The sequence below is a fragment of the Eschrichtius robustus genome, chromosome 17 (assembly GCF_028021215.1).
Source record: "Eschrichtius robustus isolate mEscRob2 chromosome 17, mEscRob2.pri, whole genome shotgun sequence".
Classification (NCBI taxonomy): domain Eukaryota; kingdom Metazoa; phylum Chordata; class Mammalia; order Artiodactyla; family Eschrichtiidae; genus Eschrichtius; species Eschrichtius robustus.
The window spans coordinates 47,031,340-47,048,948 of NC_090840.1; the positions used below are offsets into that span (position 1 = coordinate 47,031,340).

General features: G+C 41.1%; 1 protein-coding gene across 2 annotated transcripts in view; it reads left to right on the forward strand.

Annotated features, from left to right (window-relative positions):
• The first annotated feature begins 16,160 nt into the window (after positions 1-16,160).
• Positions 16,161-17,609, forward strand: part of CPQ (carboxypeptidase Q) — a 501,828-nt gene continuing 500,379 nt past the window's right edge. For both annotated transcript variants that reach the window (XR_011070696.1, XM_068525552.1), the window contains exon 1: positions 16,161-16,265. The gene's annotated coding sequence lies outside the window, so the exon portion shown is untranslated. The remainder of the gene's footprint in view (positions 16,266-17,609) is intronic.

Below are 17,609 nucleotides of genomic sequence, written 5' to 3' on the forward strand. Positions count from 1 at the left end.
TTAATAAGGTTTGTTTGTGCAGGTTCATCCTAGTGCCATCTCTAGCAATGAAGGTTGTTTTCCTTCTCTTGGTACAGGAGAGGGGAGTGGGGACTTCTTCACAAAGGAAAATTTGTACCCTCCCTTTATGCAGAAAGGGGAGGGTAGAGAGCTTTCCCCTGCACCTGCTGTTTGTCAATTGTCTTCAGTTCAAATTAATCCTTATGCTAAAGTGGCATATTTTTTTTGGTAGCACATTCTTTTCTTTAAAATTTTATTTTATTGAAGTATAGTTGATTTACAATGTTGTATTAGTTTTTGGTGTACAGCAAAGTGATTCAGTTCTACATATACATAAAAGTTTGCAACTGCTTATCCCAAACTCCAAATCCTTCCCTCCCCCTTGGCAACCGCAAATCTGTTCTCTACGTCTATGAGTCTGTTTCTCTTTCATAGATAAGTTCATTTGTGTCATATTTTAGATTCCACAAATAAGTGGTATCATAGGGTATTTGTCCTTGTCTGACTTACTTCACTTAGTATGATAATCTCTAGGTCCATCCATGTTGCTGCAAATGGCATTATTTCATTCTTTTTTATGGCTGAGTAATATTCCATTGTGTATATACATATATATGTATATATATATTCAATTGTATATATATATCTCACATCTTCTTTATCCATTCATCTGTCGATGGACACAGGTTGTTTCCATGTCTTGGCTATTGTAAACAGTGCTGCCATGAACCTAGGAGTGCAGGCATCTTGTCAAATTATAGTTTTGGCCGGATATATGCCCAGGAGTGGGATTGCTGGATCATATGGCAACACTATTTTTAGTTTTTTGAGGAACCTCCATTCTGATCCCCTTGAATACCTGGAAGTAGAATTACTGGATCATATAGTAATTCTATTTTGTAATTTTTTGAAGAGCTACCATACTGTTTTCCGTAATGGCCGTACCATTTTACATTCCCACCAACAGTGCATGAAAGCTTCAATTTCTCCACATTCTTTCTAATATTTTTATTTTTTGACATCCTTCAGGGTATGACGTATGAGGTAGTTGCTACTATGTTTTAAGTAAATTCTTGTTTGGATTCAGGACATACTGTCCATAAGAATTTTCAAAGGAAGCAGAAAAGTATATAAACTCAGCATTGTTTGTTCGACCAGGGTCTAACTGGAATCATTTGCAGAGGTTATAATGAAATCATACAATACGCTTAAAACCAACCAACACAACACCTATCACAGGTTGGGTTTTCCAGGATGCAGACTTTAAGAGAGAAATTACCATGCAGAAAGATTATAAGGGAGGGCTGGAGGGATCAACACCTGTGGAAAGAAAGGGCAGGGAAGAAAGCAGGATAAGATAGAAGCTAACTCTATGGGAAGCTCTGAAGCTAGGATGGCGCTTTCCAGTTTTCCTCCCTAGGAATGTGATCTGGTAAGGCCATCTGTTTTCGAAGTGTGTATTATATTTCTTTGAAGGTGACATAGACCTGTTCCAGAATCCTGGGGGACTATGTTGTGGTTCTTTCATTAGGAATTTCCATAAATTCTCTATGGTGTGTTTTCCCACACTGCTAAACAGTATCATAACGTTTGCCTGGTTGTGTGGCCCAACTTCAGGGCAGTGCTTACTGCAGTCTGGATCTGCTGAAGAGCCTTTTCCTGCTCTGGTCCCGCTCAAACCTGGCAACGTTTTTTGTCCCTCAGTATATGAGTTAGAGAATCCCTAGTTATAGAAATGTTGACTCAAGGAACCAAAGAAGTCTACCAAGCATTGTGCTTTCTTCTCTGTGGTGGGAAATGCAAGATTCAATAATCTGCCTTTTACTTTGGAGGGATGTCCCAGCACACCCCAGACCACTCATCAAATATTTTACTGATGTAGTGGGTCCCTTCATCTTGTTTAGGTTTACTTCCCACTCTCTAGAGCTCATGTGTCTTACAGTATTGCTACCTCTCAGCCTTTTTTGCTCATCCTCTCCAATGAGGATCATGTAATTGCTATAGTGGACCAGTGTAAAGCTCTGTGAGGTGTCCAGCTGGCCTACGTGTTTTTGTACTATATTACGACAGAGGATGGTAGAATTAACATAGCCCTGGGGTAAGACTGTTCATTCTAAATGAACATGACTTTTTTTCTGATCTTCCTTTCTAATGAGAATGGAAGAGAATATATGTATCTGATTAATGGCAGCATACCACATGTCTAAGGCCGTGATAATCTGCTCAAGCAAAGGTACCACATGGAACAGCTGCTTCACTCAGGTTACTATTTGATTGAGTTTACAACAGTGCACTGTCATCCTCTAACTTTATTTAATTTTTGAGGGAACCAGGCTGAAAATTAAATGGAGATACAGTGGGGACCACCACCCTTACATCCTGTAGATCTTTGTGTCACTCTGAGCCTACTGCCACAATTTTACATTTTGATAATTGGACACACCTCCTTCTGACATTTAACTGCAGCTGCCTGACTTCTATTATTTTGGCGTTCTTGCCCCTCTCATCAGCCCATCCTTATTGCTTTGGTAAATGGTTGGCTGGTGGACTTTCTAGCCTTAGGTAATCTATCTAGCATGCCCACCTCTCTGAACCTTTGATCCCTTCCTAAACCATCTGCCTTGGCAGATCTGGCACTTGTAGTGTGGGGCATCACTTGTTCCAAGATTCCCAAAAAGCTAACCTAGCTGCATATTAGTATCCTCTTGTGAGGTCCTTGCCATATGTTAAATCCTATCTCAGGGGAAAGTGCTACCATGTTGACAAACTCTCTCTTATTTATCTCTGTGTTCTGCCTTCCTTGATCCTGCATCATTAGGGACAATACCATATTGATCAAGCTCCTGTTGGTACATAGTAGTCAGATCCTGCCTCAACTTTGGGAATAATCCCTTATTCCTGTACAAGGTCCAGCACAGCCCAACTAGAGTCCTGACCTTTGCATAGGAAACCTGCCTAGGGTGAGAATTTTACCTTCTTCGAAGCTCTTCTCTAATGATTAAGGAGGGTCATCAGCTTTTTCTGCTCTCCTGTGTAGCAATAAAACCTCTTTATATGCCACCAAAGGAGCACTCTTGGCTTTCACACTTATCTTTTGATTAAACATTAATCATTCTCAACCACTGTCTATTGTCTTTGCACAGCCCCTCAATCCCAGTGTTCTTATTATTTCTTCCCTATTTCCCTAATACATCACACCCTCTTTTTGTGCTAAAAAGTAAGGAAGCACTCCATGAATAAGGCAACTGCAACAAAGGAAATGCTGGAAGAGGGCTAACAGCTGCAGGCTGATTGTCTGCCAGCAGTACTTTCAGAAGTTAGGGGAATGAAGGCACAGAGGCCTGGAGTGCTGTGGTATGCTGAACAACTACCAGCAATTCAGAATTGGAGTTGGAGCTGGAACCACACAGCTAAGGGTTAGTAGTAGAGTCAGAATTCATGTCTTTTGAGAGTTAGCTTAGTTATTGTTCTACTGTAACAAGCAATCTCTGTGAAGTCAAATAAGGCAGCTAGATTCCTTGGTGATGTTGGGGAAAAGCCATGTGGTCTCCTTTTCTGCTTCCCAATACCACCACCCCTTGTCACAGGAACAGGACAGAGAGGTTCAGCAAAGGGGCTCTGGCAGGACACTCATAGCTCAGGCCCTATTCCAACGTTTGGGGGATCTTTCAGCACCAGTTACTGATGTTTCCTTGGTGTCCTCTCCTCCCTCTACTCCCAGGTTCAAGGGTTCCTGTACAGCTAGCTCTTCAGGGAGATAAGATCAGTGCCGATGACTAGTGATTGTTCCCTTCCTCTTTCCTAACAGGCAGAGGATGCAAGAAAGCTCTACCTTCCGTTTCTAGGATTGTTACCACCACCTTCCAGTAGAGACTCAATTTTATTAAAGGATGTCCTCTGACTGATCAATCTGTTTGAGGAGGTAAATTTTTTCCAATGTAAAAGTAATAAAAGTTAGTTCTAGAAAAATTAGAAATTTCATACAAGAAAAAAGAAGAAATATACACATTCAACCCATCATACAGAGACAACCATTGTTAACATTTTGGTTCATTTCATTTCCAAGTTTTTCAGGATTTTTTTACACAGTTATAATCATATAAAGCATTTTTCCTGCTTTAATATTATAATAGACTTTAATATTATAACAAAAGCATTTTCCACTGTTTTAATCCTTGTGAATATAATATTAAGTGTAATATTATTAAGTGTAATATTAAGCATAAGTGTATTCATAATATTGATATTATTACACAGCAATGAGAATATTGCCTACTTAATCATATCCTTGTTTGGGGGTAGATGTATGATATATTTATATAATTATAAATATATAATATATTATATATTTATATAATTAAAGCATTGTAAATATGGCCATGTATCAAGCTTTTTAATTTAAAATTATATGCTGATATTTCCCATGTCATGAAAAATTATTTTTTAAGCCTTATTTTTAATTGCTGTATGATATTTCACTTTGTGAATGTACATAAACTTGTGAATTATTCTGGTATTATTAGTCATCCGATATATTGTCAGTGTTTTATTATACTAAATTAATCTGCTGCCTGTATAATCATTTCCTTAGAAGAGGTTTCTAGAAGTGCATTACTGGGCGACAAAGACTGTGAGCTGTTCAGCAAACACATTGCCCCTTCTTCCTGGACACACATCCAGATACATTTCCCGAGCTTCCTTGCAGTGAAGTGTGCCAACGTGACTGAGTTCTGGCCAGAGGAATGAGAGCCACTTCCAGGCCTGGCCATAGAACATTACATGCAGACTCCTATGTATTCTCTCCAACTCTGTAGAATGACTCTCAACATCTCCATTAAATTGGGCCAAGGATCCATGAATTTCCAGGATCTTGAGTGATTGTATGGAACATCTATCTTCCTCTCTCTCTCCCTCTTTCTCTCTCTCTCACACAAACACACACACACACACACACACAACTAAGACCTGAAGCAGTTCAGGAAAATCGTATGAACAGGAAGAAAACTTTTATTTTGTTTGAGCCATTATACATTTTTGGATCAATGTTGTCAGACTAACAAAAAATACACACTTTAAAATATTTTTGTACAGTTTGTTATTTTTGTATATATCTTTAAACTGCTGTCTAAAAGGTACTGATAATACATATTCTCATTTGCAATGTATGAAAAAGCCCACACCATGGTCAACGTTAAAAATATGTTTACCACCTTACTTGCAAAGACTCCTTATTAAATTTGCCTTTTTTGATTACTGGTGAAGTTGAGTATTTTTGTTTATTAATCATTTGCATTTTAGGAAGTTTTTCAAGTATGGAAGTTACATAATTTTTTTAAAGCGCTCAAATATATCTTTCCTTCTTTGATGCACTTCATTGTTCCAATCTACAAGTTTATAGACAATTTGAAATTAATATGCTATTGACCTGGAGAGTCAGACTTAGTTTTCTTGGCTAATATTTTAGAAAATCCTAAACTATCATTATGTTTTAAAGGTATAGTAATATCTCATGACCAACAAGACCAAGAAAAAAAACCCAGCTGGATTTGGTCCTGCAATTTGGGAAAACTAAATTGTTAATCAGATAACTGCAGAATAGCACATTCAAAATAAATATCAAGCAATTCCTTTGAAATTCTGGTGTTGGAAAACAGGGCCACCACCTGGTATATTCTATATTTATTTGGTTTTGGGGAGTGTAATTTGGCTGCGATTCACTATAATTAGGAACAGTATTATAATGAAGTTTAGCTCAACTCATACATTGGCTTTGACTTATGGGACATGTTACCGTTTTGGGTTTCTTACATGAGCTGAATGCTTTATTTCAAGCATGGTTTCTACCATAGTGCTGTACTCTGCTGGGAGTGGAGGAACGGCTGGTGATTAGGATTCTGGAAGTATAATCCATTCCCTTATACTTAATTTTACCTCTCTGTTCTTACATGGCCTGCAAGTCAACTTACGTTACTCTCCCAGTTATCCTGGCCAGCTCAGTCTTAACTATTACTAGGACTTACAACACAAATATTTATTGAGTGCCTACTATGTGTCAGACAGTGGTCTAGGTGCTGGGAATACAGTAGGTAAAAAAGGAAAAAAGGAAAACTCCCTGCCCTTGAGGAATTTTCGGAAGGTATATGATAAACATAACAAATAAATATTATTATATAGTATGTTGGAAAATGATAAGTGCTATGGGAAAAAAAGTAGAGCAGGGTAATGGTGATTGGGGGCTGGTTACTGTATTAAATAGGTGGTCAGGGTTAACCTCATAGAGAAGATGAGATTTGATTCAAAACTTAAAGGAAGTGACCGAGGAGAGTTGTTTAAGTAGATGTCTAGGAAACTAGTGCAAAGTTCCTAATGTGGGAGTGTTTAAGAAGTGGCAAAAAAAGAAAACAGTATGGCTGGAGCAGAGTAACACTGAAGAAAGGAAGTGAGGATGGAGGCTACATCATGCAGCATCTTGTAGGCTGTTATAAGAACCTTTACTCTCCGAGTACAATGGGAAGCCACTGGAGGATTTTGAACAGAATGACATTATCTGACTTTCACTGTTTAGAAGTTCTGTTCCCATTATCTACTGTTGTGACAAACCATCCCAAAATGTAGTGACTTAAAACAATTTATTGTTATCTCTCATGGTTCTATGAATTGACTGGGCTGAGTTGGGCAGTTCTTCCTTGAGTTCTCTCAGTCAGATGACATTTGATTCTCACTGTTGGTTGGGTCCTCAGCTTGAGTATTGACTGGAACACCCACACGTGGCTTCTCCATGTGGCTTGAGTTTCTCAAGCATGGAAGGTAGGTTCCTCGGGGAAGCATCCCAAAGGCAAGACTTCCAAAAGACCAAAGCAGCAAGGGTTCTTATGAACTAGCTGTGGAAATCCCAGAATGTTACTTCTTCCATTGTTCAAGCAAGTCTTTGAGGTCAGCCCAGATTCATAAGAGGTGTTTAGACTCCACTTCTTGTGGGGGACTGGCAAAGCTCACACGGCAAAAGAGTATGTGGGATGGGAGGTATTATTATTTCTATCTTTGGAAAATATAATATGCCTCAGAGTCCCTCTAGCTGTTGCGATGAGAACAGATTGGGTGGTTGGGGGAAGGATGGGAGTGGCAGGTGCCAAAGACAGACTATCTAAGAGGTTAATCTAAGCAAGAGGTGACAGTGGAGTAGACCAGAATGTTAACAGCAGAGATAATAGAAAGTGGTCAGATTCTGAATTTAGTTTGAAAGTAGAGCCATCATTATTTACTGATGCCTTGGATGTGAGTGTGAGAGAAAGAAAGGAGTCAAGATGTTATCAAAGTTTTTGGCCTGGGCAACTAGAAGGATGGAGTTGCTAACAGATGTGAAGAAGGCTGAAGGTAAAGCAGATTTGGATACGATAAGTTCAAGACATCTGTTGAGTATTCAAGTGGAGTAGTTAGCAGTTGGATATACAAACTTACAGTGAGGATACATTAACGCATTCAAAATACATTATGAGTGGTCTCTGAATGCCTTCTAAGCCCTAAAAATCTGGTAGGTTTTTATTTTCCTTGTTTTAAAATGTATGTGTAACACTAATTGCTATAGCCCCAACTAGATACTTCCCAAATGCCCATCAACAGTAGAATAAGTAAATATATTGTGGTATATATATATAATGGAATAGCAATGAGACTGAATGAATCATAGCTATGTACAATAATATGAATGAATCTCCCAAACATACTTACATTTAAAAAGTTTTTTAAATTATGGTAAAAAAACATGTAACAAAATATATTAAGTGTACATTTTAAGTGTACAGTTCAGTAGCGTTAGGTGTATTTGCAATGTTGTGCAATGCATCTCCAGATCTTTTTCATCCTGCAAAACTGAAAAACTGTACCCATTAAACAGCAACTCCCCATTTCCCCTTTCTGCTAGGCCCAGGCAACCATCATTCTACTTTCTGTTTCTATGGATTTGACTACTTTAGATACCTTATATAAGTGGAATCTTACATATATTTGTCTTCTTGTGAGTGGCTTATTTTCACTTAGCATAATGTCCTCAAGGTTCATCCATGTTGTGCATGTGACAGGATTTCTTTCCTTTTCAAGGCTGAATAATATCCATTGGATATATATACTGAATTTTGTTTATTCATTCATCTTGATGGGCACTTGGGTTGCTTCACTTCTTGGCTCTTGTGAACAATGCTGCTATGAACATGGGTGAGCAAATATCTTTTTGAGACTCTACTTTCAATTCTTTTGGATATGTAACCAGAAGTGGGATATCTGGATCCTATGGTAATTCTATTTTTACCATTTTGAGGCACCATCAAACCATTTTCTATAGTGGCTGCACCATTTTACATTCCAACCAACATGGCACAACAGTTCCAATTTCTTCATATCCTTGCCAACACTTGCTATTTTCTGTTTTTTGTTTTTGATTTTTTAAACAGTAGCCATCCTAATGGGTATGAGGTGGAATCTCATTGTGGTTATGTTGAGCATCTTTTCACATGCTTATTGGCCATTTGTACGTTATCTTTGGAGAAATGTTTGTTCAAGTTCTTTGCCCATTTTAAATCCTGCTATTTGTTTTTTTTGTTGTTGTTGTTGTTTTTGAGTTATAGGAGTTTTTGTACATTTTGGGTGTGAGCCCCTTATCAGATATATGATTTGCAAATATTTTCTCCTGTTCTTCAGGGATAAATTTTCACTCTGTTGATTGTGTCTTTCGATGCACAGAAGTTTTAAATTTTGATGAAGTCCAATTCATCTATTTTTGCTACTATTGCCTGTGCTTTTGGTGTCATATCCAAGAAATCACTGCCAAACCCAGTGTCATGAAGTTTTTTCCCTGTGTTTTCTTCTAGGATTTTTATAGCTTTATGTCTTGCATTTAGGTCTTCAATCCATCTTGAGTTAATTTTTGTATATGGTATAAGGTAATAGTCAAATTTTATTCATTTGCATGTGGATGTCCAGGCTCCCAGCACCATTTGTTGAAGAGACTGTCCTTTCCTCATTGCATGGTCTTAGCACCCTTGTCAAAGAACATCTGGCCATATACATGATGATTTATTTCTGGGTTCTCTGTTCTAAGCCATTTGTCTATAAGTCTGTCTCTATGCCATCAAACATTTTCAAATAAAAGGAGTCAGAAAATAATATAAACTGTATGATTCCATTTACATAAAATTCAAAAATAATCTAATTTATGGTGTTAGAAGTCAGGGGGTATCCTTGTGGGTGTGGGTGGTAACTGGAAAGGGCATGAAGGGGGTTTTGGTGTTACTGGTAATACTGTTTCTTGATCTTTGTGTTGATTATACGGGTGTGTTCACTTTGAAAAGTCATTGAGTTATACACAGGTATTTAGCATTCATAATTACCATCAGACTCTTTATACTATTTAATGTAGTCTTATTTAAAAATGATTGCATAGAAACAGAGAACTATGATCAAAATCCATTGATCCTGTACTGCTTTTAATTACTATGACATGAATTTTTTTTTCGCCATTGGATTCTCAGAAGACAAGATAACAGTCTTGGTATAAGTTTCAGCCATTCATATTTAGGTAGACCTCTTTTTTCACATACCTGGGAGAGGAGTGAGTGATGAAAGAGGATAAGCAATGCTTCTTATCGCATTCTTTGAAGAATCAAAACAACATTGACTCTTTTTAGCTGACAGATAGCATTTGATTATAACATCTTCCCTAATTGCAATATTCTGATAATGCCAACTTTGACAAAAAAACACTTTTCCATAATGCCAAGTTGATCAGGACCCACCAAAATAAGGACCCAACAGTTATTCCTGCAAGCCCATGTCAAGGGGAAAAGAAGGTGTAGACCCCTCTTCAGTAGTACCTATACTAGAGCTGCCCAATCTGTGTGCTTTGGCACACTGTATGCTGGGAATGAATTACATGTGTATGGAGGCACGGGTTCTACTCTACCTTCCAGGGTGGTCAAGCCAGGCTTGAAGAGAATGCGATTACTGGGCTGGTCACTCCTACAGTGAGATACCTCAATCCTTCAATCCATTGTTTCCTGCAGATATCATTTTCTCTGTGTGAAGTAATGTACAAAGGGTTGGAAAGTCAGTAATGAGAAAAAATAGTAAGAGACCCCTAGCACACTGAAGAGTTCCACTTATAAATGAGAATTATTCTTAAATCCTGATAGTAACCCAGCTTCCTGGATGGGCAAGAGGAGCCTCTAGGGAAGAAAAGTAAGGTCTAGTGGTTTCCAGGGAAGGCTCTGGAGTCAAAGTACTTGACTTTGAATCATGACTCTACCATTAAGCAACTGTTTTGTAAAGTACTTAAAAAACAAAATGACACTGTTTTGTGCCTCAGTTTCTTCATCTATGATTCATAGAAACCTACCTCAGAGAGTCATATGAAAATTAGCTTAGTGCTTAGCATATAGTAAGTGATTAAGAAATATTAGCTATTGTTAACATTGAGTACCATTGTGTACCATTTATTGAGTACCAGGCTTGAGTGTCAGGCTTGCTAGGAATTTTTATAAAGTTTATTCAATCTAATCCTCAAAGCAGGTTTATTATTTCCCATTTTATAGATCAAAAAATTAACGCTTAGAGAGGTTAAACAACTTGTCCATGGCTAACAGCTAACAAATGGCAGAGCCAGACTTTAACTTCTAGGTCATGTAAAGCCATGGTGTTCAAATGTTTTTGCTAATATATTCCTTGGCACATTAAAAAAAATTACTTCTGTAGTTTTCATTGTAAGTATAGTAGTTACAAAGAATACAATTTCGAGCATTGTGAATATTGGCATTTCAAAATAAAACTGTTATATCACTCTTTTTTTTTTTTAAATAAATTTATTTATTTATTTATTTATTTTTGGGTGTGTTGGGTCTTCGTTTCTGTGCGAGGGCTTTCTCCAGTTGCGGCGAGTGGGGGCCACTCTAAATCGCGGTGCGTGGGCCTCTCACTGTCGCGGCCTCTCTTGTTGCGGAGCACAGGCTCCAGACGCGCAGGCTCAGTAGTTGTGGCTCACGGGCCTAGTTGCTCCGTGGCATGTGGGATCTTCCCAGACCAGGGCTTGAACCTGTGTCCCCTGCATTGGCAGGCAGATTCTCAACCACTGCGCCACCAGGGAAGCCGTATATCGCTCTTCTAAATGTACCCAAAGGTATTTAAATTTCACAGTGATTGGCTACTCACCATAGTCCATTTAAAAAAAATACTTGAAAAAACTCGCAATAGTTATAAATTTATACTGTTCCTTTCCTTCCATGAAGTTATTTTTCCATCTCAATGCCCCTATTCCAGGATTTTATCCCCCTAGTTTTTATGCTTCAAAATATTTTGTTTGTTGTCCTATCATACTTCTGTACAATAATGAATACACTTAAAATTTCCTGTTTAAAAATTATTTTCTGAATAGGTCTTGTTTAAAATTTTTTTTTCTGAATTGAATTATCATTATTAATTACTAGTAGTTCATAATTTATTAAAACATAAATATATTACACATTCAATAATTACTGAACACAAATGTAAGATATTGGAAATGAATCTTCATGAGATAGATGGGGGTCATGGGGATCTATAGAACTCTGATTAAGGGCATCATCAAAATGTCCCTTAGGACTTCCCTGGTGGTGCAGTGGTTAAGAATCTGCCTGACAATGCAGGGTACCCAGGATCAAGCCCTGGTCCGGGAAGATCCCCCATGCTGCGGAGTGACTAGGCCCAAGTGCCACAACTACTGAGCCTGTGCTCTAGGGCCTGCGAGCCACAACTACTGAGCCCATGTGCCACAGCTACTGAAGCCCACGTGCCTAGAGCCTGTGCTCCGAAACAAGAGAAGCCACCGCAATGAGAAGCCCACGCACCACAATGAAGGGTAGCCCCCGCTTGCTGCAACTAGAGAAAGCCCGCACGCAGCAAGAAAGACCCAACACAGCCATAAATAAATAAATAAATAAATAAATGTATATATTAAAAAAAAATGTCCCTTAGCTTGGCCTCTGGGACATCTTTTCCCTCAGGACAATGCACTTTAGGGAGGTGTGGGATATGTGAGAGGAATTCTTTCTTGAGCTTCTGGATCTTAAGACTCCTCATGCCTGTCTGTCCTTTAGAAATTCCTTCAGCACTAAGATGACTACACACTCCAGTTTATGCCTGTTGCCCTGGCGTAATTATTAACAGCACCGTTGTCACTCTCTAAGTATCTCAGTTTGGAGGATATTATTGATCACCCCATCAAGTACCCCTTGTGGTCCCCCAAGGGAACATTATTCAGATTTGAAGACGGCTCTTGTAAACAAAGGGATGACTGACATTTCTTTTTCTCCCGTTAAACTGTAAAAGTATTCATTGTATACTTATGTTCCATGCACTATATTAGTTACTTTGACATATCTTATCATCAGAATTACCATATGAGATGTTTTTATTGTACCCCCTCTTTTTTAACAGATAAGAAAACTGAAAACCCAGAGAGCTTAACTGACCGGTCACAGGTAGTAAGTGACTAAACCAGAACCCAAGCCTTGCTCCCTGTTTCTAAAGCCTGTGCTTATAATCAGATGTAGTCCCTGTGTCTCCAGACTTGTACTGATTCCCTTCCCTGGGGCATGGGGTCCCACCTGTTGAAACTCAGGCTGTAGTGTAGGTCTGCTCACTGCCAGACTGCCCTTTTGCCCAAATCTCCACATCAAAAGCCTCCTACCAGGCTCCCTTTTACAGTTGTCAGCACTTTCTCTTCATCCCTGTCCTGGTTCTGTCCACCAGCATCTCTCCTCTGGGTGACTGCGCAGTGCCCAATCCACTTGGCAAAGGCAGCCAGAGCCATCTCTCCAAAATGCTAACTTCATCGTTCCACTCACCTGCCTAAGCCAGTCTGGTGCTTCCCATAAAGATGAAGTCTGAAACTCTTATCAAGATTTACCAGGATCTTCTCAAATGTACATGTCAGGCCTACCGAACTTTCCCCTTTTTCTTCTCCAGTCCCACCCACTTTGCCACTTATTTGTCCCCCACACACATCCACCTCCCAAACCTGTCTTCTATTCATACTTGAGGTCTTAGTTTAGATCTCCGGGCAGCTTGCCTGGGCTTTGTGAGCCACTCTCTGTCCCACTAACTTTGGTGCCCTTCCAGTGGTGTGCTGGAGCCAGCTGGAACAGGCTCTCAAAGCCGATTGTTCTCATCACGTCCTGGTTTCAGCATTGTGGGACGTAATGTTGGCATCTCGAAATTGGCCATCGTGGGAGTATTTGCATCAGGGAAATTGACAAATAGTACAAACCAGGATTTTTTTTTTTAAACTGATCAATAAACATTTACTGGAACAACACTGTGCCCCTCCTATATTTTAATAACACTTGGAACACCATTTACTTCACTCATTCAATGAATGTTTACCCACTGCCTACTACATGTCAGATATTGTTCATGTCGCTGAGGATATAAAGGTGAGCAAATAAGATAATCCTTGCCATCATGGAGCTGACAGTGTTGAATGGGGGAGACTGACCTTAGTCAAATATCCACATAAACTACATTTAAAATGATAATTATGTTAAGACCTAAAAACGCTGTAAAAATCTATAATAGGATATTTGACCTAGTCTAGGAAGGATTTCCTGAGCTAAAATTGGATGAAGGATAAATTTAGGTTTAGGAAGGAACCAGATGAGGGGACATTCCAGGTCCAGGGAACAACATGTGCTATGGTTGGAGGGAGCCTGACCCCCAGGAGCAGGGGAAATAGGACAAGCGTGGCAGACGGGAACCAGGAAGCTTGCTGGGAGAGGCAGCTGCAGAGTGGAGGCCACACAGAGTTTTGTAGGTCCCACCAAAGAGTTTTGTCTTGATCCTAAGAGCCATGGAAAGTCACTGAAGTGTTTTGAGCAGGAAGAACTCATGGTGCAGTGGAAAATCAGCATAGCATGGCGGTTCAGAAATCACCTCTGGAGCCTGGCTGCCTGGCTTGGAAGGCTGACTCCGTGACTTACTAGCATCTTACTAGTAACTTCTCTGTGCCTCAGTTTCCTCATGGGTTAAATGGTGATAAAATAATACCTACTCTGCCGGACAGTTTATAAAGCATAAAGGAAATTCCAGTTGGAGAAAGCAGCACTGAAAGGTGTGGAGATACACAAACGACACTGATTCAGGAGCTTAAAGCTTAACGCCAGACATCAATAAAAGACACGGGTGCGGGGTGGGGTGGGGGTGGGGAGTCCCTGGCTGTCCAGTGGTTAGGCTTTCACTGCGGGAGCCAGGTTCAATCCCTGGTCGGGGAACTAAGATCCCACAAGCCGCGTGGTGCGGCCAAAAAACCCCCCAAAAACAAAAAACACAAACCAGTGGGGGAAAAATGTTGTAGTAGAGGGACCAAAGGGTGATTCATTTCAACTCCAAAGCAAATGCGGAGGCTTTACGGAGGAGGGCTCACCTCAAGGTTGACAGTATAGGCCTGCTCAGGTCAGAGTGCTAGCTGTGCACCTCACTAGCTTTGTGATTTGACTTCCCTAATCAGTGTCTTCATCTGTAAAGTGGGAATAATAATAATACCTAACTCATAGAGTTGATAAGAATTCACAGTTAATGCATGTAAAGTCTTGGCATAAAGTACCCAATAAATGTGAAGCTATTATTATTATTATAACGTTACGAGTTGAACCTTGAGTGAGAAGAACTTTGATTGGCACTGAAGGAATAAAAGGTCCCAAAGTCAAAAAGCATCTGACACATTTGAAGAACAGCAAGTCAAAAGGCACTTTTAAGTATGGTCATCAGTGTGAATCTATGAACTGTTTTTACTGGCCTGGGATGAGATAAATATAGAAATTGAGAGTAAACACTTAGAAATTAAAAGAACACAAAAATAAATTGACAGTAATTTTATTTTTGTATACCCGTTATATACCTGTAATGAAAATTGGGGCTTGTAGTTTTTTATGTCTTTTTTAACTTTTCCAGCAAGGTTTTAATTTATCTTACAAGAATGGCAGTCTCTAACTTATCGGAAATAATAAAACGTGTCCTTTACCTCAGATAGTTTGAGAAAAAAGTAATTCAATGGAGCTGGATATAGCACCATAGAGTGATCCTGCAAAGGTGGGCCAGGGTCACATTGTGAGGAACTACTTTGAAAGTCTGAGTTCACACTTTATTCGGTGGGCAACGGGGTTACTAAAGTTTAGAGAGATTGTTAACTGAGGGTTAAGTGTATGCAGGTAAATGGACATTGCAAGTTTTGTACTTTTTTAAGATCCCAGTGAGCACGTGTTTTTTCTTTTTTTTTTTAATTAAAAGGTTTTTTGTTTTTGTTTGTTTTTTTTCTGGTTAAAGAGGAGACCTGAATTGCTCCGTGTTTCACAAAGATAACTGTTTGTATTTGATAAGAGTGTGGTTAAACAAAGGAATTCAAATTTATCAAAACAGAAAACATTGAAACTACGTGAGCACACACTTTGTGACCAGCGATGCGAGTGACTCGCTGAGATAAGCTACGCCGGGTAATCAGACGAGTCTCCTTTCTTCTTGGGCACCCTTATAAAATTAACGCATAAACCAAAGAGACAGGACTCTTTCTGATCTCCCAGTTCGGGTCCTCCTGTGCACCTTCCATCATCACCGCCTCTCTAACAATCCTGCCCAGCAGGATGGGACAATAACGGTTTAATAACCACGTATCCTTGGGCGGCGTTTGACAGCTTACAAAGCGTGGGGTTTCCAGAAGCCCTTATGCAGGCGCAGAGACAGAGCAACACCTTTCCCGCTTTCCTTTCAGCTCCACAACCCCTTCCTTCCCTACCCGCACGGCCACTCATTAAAGCACAGGACACCTCGGCCAAGCCCTTCGGCCCACCGGAGGTTACAGCTCTGGAAACCTCCGCCGCCCAGAGACCCGCGAGGGCCTGAGGGCGACGCTCGGGCGCTTTGGCCCCTAAATAAAGAAGCAAGGCCGCGGGGCCCAGGACCCAGGGTGGGACACTGATTTTCTAACGGGAGCCAGAGCCAGAAGGTGAGGCACCAGCTGGTCGGCCCGCGGCCCTCGGGTCTCCCGAGGCGCAGCGAGGCCCGCGGGCGTGGTGGAGGCGGCGCCTCGCCGGGCCCTCCCGCCCGCGCCCAGCGTCTCGCGTCCCGGGCCGCTGCGCCCCGCCTTCCCGCCCAGTGCGCAGAGGGTCGGACCGCGGATACCCGGCAGCGTGACCCTGGGCGCCGCCGCCGCCGCCGCCGCCGCCGCCGCCGCAGCCCGAGCGGCCGACCAGGTGCGTGCGCCGCTGGCCGGGCAGTGCCCGTGGGAGGCTGGGCCCGGCTCCTCCCGGCGGGCGGGCCGAGGCGGTGCTGGCCCCGGTGTGGACTTCCCAAGTCACCCATTCGTGGGAGCGGCTGACGGACGGGGTAGGGAGGCCACCGGGAGACGGGCCGGGCGTGCGGCTTCCGCGACAAGGGCCCAGAAATGGGGAAGCCGCGTGCGGTCGCCGGGATGGAGGGCGATGCTGTGCACGGAGGGCAGCGAGCCGGGCGTGATGGCTCCTTTTCCCTCTTGTCTCGGGGAGGGGAGGTGCCCCGCCCCAAGCCGCGCAGGAACTTCCTTCGCCCGTATCTGGAACCAACACCTAGTTCCCCTGAACTTCCAGGTTGCTTTATCGGGTCTCCTTTGTGGTTCTTTTCGCTTTTACTTTAATTTTTGGTACTTTAATTTTTGGTGTGTACGTCTAGGCTCCACGCAGGCTCTTAAGTTACACGGGGGCAGAGCCCCTGTCGGACTTCTCAGGTACTCGGTAGTACTCAAGTGAGCAATCGAATGAATGAGTGAGTTCCTATGAGGGAGAACTGGTGAATTAATGAATGAGTACACATGAAGTAGAGCTGAATGAAGGAATACATGAATGGATATAAATACACACGACGAGGAGGCAGTGGAGACACAGGCTTACAACTCTTATCTTCTGGTAGTTTCCCAAAAGCTGTGTGAATGTGGCACTCTTGTAAATGGAGTCATTCTGACTGTGGCTACTTAAAAGTTCTATTCTATGCTGTTTTAAAAGAAAATAATCACCAGAAGCACCCCCTCATATTTCCACTCTAAGTAGATTTTCCTATATGCATTGCTTAAAGCAAAGTATGCCTAGGCTTTTTTTTTTTTTTCCTTGAGTTTTGCTTTCTACTTTGGAGAATCATTGTCACTATAATATTATTTAATGTATTTCTGAAAGATAAGGATGAATCTGAAGGTAGTACCACATGACTCTGCTTTTAGTAACTTGTTTGTAAAACCAGATGTTTCTTTGAATTAAGGATTGTGGAGGATCTTGTCTGTCTTCCTGAGACAAGTGCTGGCTGGTTTGTGGGTGACTGAAGAAGGCTGAATATAGTTCAGAGAGGAAAAGAGAGACATTTCTCGGTGTGCAGACACTTTGGAAGTGACATAGGTTGAGACTGCATTAATTTGATTGGTCACTGCGTCACTTCTAGGTTTCCACACCCAGGTTTCAGAAAAGCTGGATGACTTTAGACGTGTTACTTGATTTCTTTAGGTCTCAGTTTCTTAATCTCCAAGATGCAGGAGGTTAGGTAGGGCCCCTTCTTGAGTTAGACTTCTAGGATTC